At 33.4% G+C, this 6,000-nt stretch overlaps 1 protein-coding gene across 7 annotated transcripts in view; it reads right to left on the bottom strand.

The window, feature by feature from the left end:
* The window catches only part of LOC127063248 (mannosyl-oligosaccharide alpha-1,2-mannosidase IA-like), a 205,951-nt gene that overhangs the window by 161,534 nt on the left and 38,417 nt on the right, over positions 1–6,000 (bottom strand). The gene's annotated exons all lie outside the window — the stretch shown is intronic.

Below are 6,000 nucleotides of genomic sequence, written 5' to 3'. Positions count from 1 at the left end.
ACAATTATTATATTAGAAAATGTTTCGGATGGTAAAGTAAATTTTTATCGTTTAATATTGAACGTGTTAATATGTCTACATTTATTGTTATCAATGGGATTAAATAAGTCTTACTTAATTGTTAGAACTTCGAATTAACGATCTAAACCTTTTTAACGAACCATTGACCGTTCCCAAATAGACGAACAAAAGTTCCAAACTACGAAATAAAAAGAGAAAGAAAAAACAGACAAGAGAAAATTATTGGGATTGGAGAAGAATCGATAAGGATAGACAGAGAAAGAGATATTCCATTAATCGTCTATCCTTCTTTCTCTGCATCTTCCTAACATATTCTTTCTATATATCATATATTATACAAGATGGCTCACGTAAACTGTTACGAATAAATTAATTTCATCATTAATATCATTGTCTTTTTCGTATTAATTATTTAACGAACACTGTGAATAGACATGAAAAAACATATAATTTTCTAATTTTAAAAACAAAATGACGTCTCTTAATTTATAATTTATTAAAAAGAGATAATTAAAAAGTTCTCTAGGAAGATTGATTTTTATTTATTAAATAAGCAATTTTGTTGTGCTTAATTATTTAAAAAAAGGAAAATTTTAATTTTATATCGGAAAGAATAAAAGTCTTTGTGGTGACATATCACATGTATATATATATATTTTTTTTTAGTTCTCGAAAATATTTTCACGTGGAATTGAACCCCGACGAGGAGCGCAAGCACTGATCCTTTTCTTCTCCGTCATGGCATTTTCTTCCCCTTCATCCAGTATTTTTCTTTTTTCCTACGTTTCTCTTCTTCTTCTTCTCTCTCTCTCTCTCTCTCTCTCTCTATCTCATTCTGTTCATGTCTCACCATCCTCACAATTGCCATCTCTCTCTTTATTCTCTCTCTCTCTCTCTCTCTCTCTCTCTCTCTCTCTCTCTCTCTCTCTCTCTCTCTCTCTCACTCTCTTTCTCTCTTTTGGATACGTCGAGCCACGCCTGAATTGTCGTAGATTTTCTATGGGTGCCGTAGACCAGCGAGAAAATTCGTTCCAGAGAACCTGTTTATATTCCTGTGGTGGGAAAAATCGCGAAACTTTATCACAACGAGCACCCGTTCTCGGGTCCCAGTCTTTCTATTTCTTTCTTTCTTTCTTTCTTTTTTTCTTTTTCTCCCTCTTTTTCCTTTTCTCTTTCTTTTCCTTTTTCTTTTTCTTTTTCTTTTTCTTCTTTCCAACGTTCCTCTCGTTTTCCTTCGATTCAACGTCGCGACTCGAATGGAAAGAGCTCGAGTGTAACGATCGTTAAGGATCTATCAAAGCTATAGTACAACACGATTTATTGGGCCGTATGAATAAAACGAAATTGAAACGAGCTTGCCAGAAGAAAATTCGAAACAAAAATGTTATTTCTGATAAGATCGAACGATTTTTCTTTTCTTTTTTGTGCGTGTCTTTTCCTTTTCCTTTTCTTTTCTCTTTTTTTCCTTTCGACCGGCTACGATCTTTCGCGAGTAAAAAAAAAAATTGATACTTTTTATATAATCCTTCGAGAGGAAAATTAATATTTATAAATCTATATTACATTTTATGCGAGTATATTTTTTCCTTTTTCATTTTTTCTTTTCCTTATCAAAAAAAATAAAGAAAAAGAAAAAGAAGATCTGTAAAATTTCTCGAACGTTGAAATCGTTGAGTAAAAGAAGGTCGCGAGAATTTCGCGCTCGCACGACCGTATATTTGTCCGTAGAATTCGTGAGTCGACCCACCCAGCCACTAGCCATTCGTGGTCCTTCGACCGCACACGAATTTCCCATCCCATCCGGAAATTCGTGTTCTTGCTTCCGTCGAGCACGAGAAACTGCAGCCGTATTTTTCGCTTTGTACCAAAGCCTTCGAGAACCTTTTGCCTAATGCAAATGCTGAGTTTTTATCGTACGTGCACCGATAAATCCGATATTTATACTTCCACTTCGACGCTTTTTCTACATTTATCCTTTTTCTTCCTTTCTCTTTTCTTGCTTTCTTCGTTACCGGTTCAACTTGGTAAGTTTTCTTCTCTCGTGAGAAGCGAAGAAAAGAAAAATTTTTCGAATGAAAATAAATATAAAACGACACGATATCTGCGTGTCATAATATTATACGATATATATATATATATATATATATATATATATATATATATAAAAAGAAAGATAAAGGAAAAATATACCTTAGCAATACAAGCATAAATCAATCTGATTGATATGAGAAAGATACCCTCGCGATACGATAGAGATACGTGTTAAGGGTGAAATTCGACGAAAGAGAAGGGTGAGGGTAATCGAATTGCGTGAAATCGAGCCGTCGATGGTGCATAACGATTGAAGTTATGAAATCAGAAAAAAAGAAAAGATAGAAGTGACAAAAGGAGTGAAAGATTTTATCTAAAGCAAAAAAAAGAAAAAAAATGGTGGAAGTAACGTGCGTTAAAAAAAAAAGAAAGAAAAAAAAGAAAACACTTGTCGAATTCGAAAGGACAAGATAAAAATTGATGACAATGCAACATTTCTAACAATTTTTCATACAGAGGACATAATTCATCTTATTGATACCATTTTGTTATCACCGTTTAAATATGCATCGTTTCGTATATGTGTATACAGAAACACACATTCGCAGATATTGAATATATAAGTAAATTCGATTTACGCTGGAGAACGTGCTACACATTTTTTCGAGACTACTTTTGTGTCACCATTTAAATACATATGTATAGATACGTCCATATACAAATACACAGACAGAATATATAGGTAAATTCGATTTACGCGAGGCAATAAATAATACCGCGGAGACACGTTTCAATTACTCCGAACGATGTATGTCCCCGGAGGATAACTGACTATTCTCCATCGTCTATCATGCTAGGATGACCAATCGGTTCTCGTTTACGGTGCTTGCAGCCATGGCTACTGATTTATCGCGGCCACGTTAAGACAGACCGTGTAACGACTCCATTTAGCCCATCTTCTCCCCTTCCAACCCATTGTCTCTCTCTGTCTCTGTCTCTGTTTCTGTCTCTATCTGCTTCGTACTCTTTGGTATTCCATTCATGCATGTTGTCCTTTAATTAATGAAATTTCCCTAGATTCGTTCGTTTATTTCCATTCAACGTGAATCGTATATATTTAACTTGTATATACATACATACATATATATGTGTGTGTAAATATATATACATTTGTGGAAAAAAAAATTGTATTTATATGTATACAACGATATATGTAAATCTCTAAATACACTTTCGAAATTGTTTATTAAGTATCGAAAAGTGACGTCCATTGGGTTGAAATTAAATGAAAAAAAGAAAACGATTTGTAATTGAAATCCAACCGAGTTAAAGGAAATATTATTAAAAGTTGTTAAGATCGCAAAGAAACCTAGATATATATGTGGTATCTCGATTGCAGATATACTCCACACTGACAAATAACCATGATCTTGTAGGTTTGGCGAATACTCGAGTTAGTTCAACATATGTGATAGAGAAAGAAAGAGAGAGAGAGAGAGAGAGAAAAAGCTTTCACGCTCTTATTCGAACTCCATAGCTATACCATTTGAGTACTTCCCTTCTCTCTAACGTTTCTCTACGATCCTCTCTCGTGTTTTCATTTCACTATTTTACTAAAGGATGCAATCGTGGCGCGAGTAAAACGAGCCGAAGCTCGTACAAGAAAATGGAACATGCAACAAAGTGGATTTTAAAAAGGCAGGAACTAACTTTTAACAAATGTTTCTCCGTCCCCTTTCATAAATTCTTCCGAGGATCGTAGCATCCTCAAATGTAATTAATTACTTTATAATATCTTCTTATAATATCTTCCAATTTCTCAAAATAACATAAATAATATCTATAAAATTTCATCAAATATCTACACGTTTGTTTCAATCGAAATGCATATCGATAAACTCATACGCTGTTCTTTTTTCTCTAAATTCAATTAAAAAAGAAATCTGGGTTAAATTCTGCTAAATAAAAATACACATACGTATACGCACGCATGCATAGACGAAAAAAAAGTGAAAGAAAAAAAAACAAGAAGAAATAAAAATGAATATTAACAAGGGAGAGGATCATGCGAATGAAAGCTAATGCAGGTTGCAAAGTTCTTTTTTTTTTTTTTTCAAAATCAATATGCATGATGACTCTGAAAGCTTCCTGCTACTTTGTTTCGAAAAAGGTAGCTTACTCGGTAGCTATCGCGTTCTTCCGCGTAGCCATACTGTACTAGCATAACCGCTATTGACGCTTCTGCACGCTGTGCTGGCCTCGTGATAACGTCAAATGGAGGTGCGTTACGCGTATACCAGGTTAAAATGTACGTGCACACGTGTATGTATATATACATATATATATATATATATATATATATATATATATATATATATGCGTGTATATGTATATCGAATGAAACGATACAGAGAATACGACGAACCAGTTTACATGGCTTAATATAGAAATACGAGAACTGAAATGTTTTTAATATGAACAGTGCCTTTGAAATATTGGAAATAAAGTAAAAAATTTTATATGGTAACTTTTTCTCTTCCCCTCTCTCTCTCTCTTTTTTTCCCCCTTTTTTTCCCTTGCAAATAGGACAATTAACGAATTTGTTAACCTACATTTCGTCATCGTGTTGTCACAATTAATAATGCATAACTTGTTAGCGGATTTGTATTCGTTATTTTTTCTTTCTTTCTTTCTTTCTTTTATTTGAACGTTTGATTCGAAGATTATAATTTAATAATGATATCAGATAAATCTCTATTGTCGATCACAATTAGCCCTATACAATTAATGCAAATTTCTTTTTTATAATTTTTATCATGATAATGAGAGAAGGACAGAGACAGAGGCAAAGACAGAGAGAGACAGAGAGAGATAGAGAGAGAGAATTGATAAATGTCGACTACTAACATAGGAACAAAGTTGCACGGACGCGTTCTGACTCGACCGGATCATTATACGACGCCATGACACCGATGATTAATGGCCGAACAGAGAGATTAGCTTTTCATTAACGTGCAGCAACATTGTAAAAATAAGAAACGGGCAAAACACCCCCCGATGAAGCTCTCGCCGCGGCACCAGCGATGATTTATCGGAGAATTAATCAGGTTTGTCCTGATCGTTATCGTTCTACCGTCGAAACGATCGCACGTTACTCGACGATCGAAGGCGTATCGTCAATTTTACTCGCTCCTCGAACAAAGTGAATCACTTTGTGCGAGCTTCGCCCATCCCGAAACGAAAAAAATTCGTCTCGGACGTTCTCGTATAATTCGATTTATTATCACCCTGGACATTGTTCCAAAGTCTCTTCGAAAAAAAAAAAAAAGAAAGAAAAAGAGAGAAAAAGAGATGGTGAATATTAATTACCTCCAACAAAATTAGATTTCATATCCACCGGTGGAGTAATACTTGACTATTTTTTAACTGAATTAATATGTGTACATATGTATGTGTATATAATAATAATAATAATAATAAAAACAGTAATAATAATAATAATAATAACAACAATAATAATAATGATAATGAAAGAAATTAAAAATAATTTTACTATAGATATAAAAGAAAAAAAAGTGATAAAAAATGTGTAATTAATTTATACAAGAACTTAAAAAAAAAAAAAACACTACAACGCACACACACATGTATATAAAATTGTAAAAATTAAAAAGAAGTAAAAAATTAAAGAGAAGAGATAGGAAGAAAAAAAAAAGGAAAAAAAGAAAAATGAGCAATAAATTTTCTACAAAACAAACAAGACTCTAAATCATTTCGATCCATAATCAATCGAGCAAGATAATCGTAGAATCTGAAAGCCGTAACGAATCGATGATTTTGAATGAATGCATCTCGAGCAGGAGGACGCTACTTCACTGTAATTAGCTTTGACCATTCGTCCATGATCAATCGAGAGTTCATAAGCCGTACTACCATGAATGAACGTAA

Source organism: Vespula vulgaris, chromosome 4, assembly GCF_905475345.1.
Source record: "Vespula vulgaris chromosome 4, iyVesVulg1.1, whole genome shotgun sequence".
NCBI classification, from domain to species: domain Eukaryota; kingdom Metazoa; phylum Arthropoda; class Insecta; order Hymenoptera; family Vespidae; genus Vespula; species Vespula vulgaris.
This window is presented reverse-complemented; position numbering and strand designations above follow the sequence as displayed.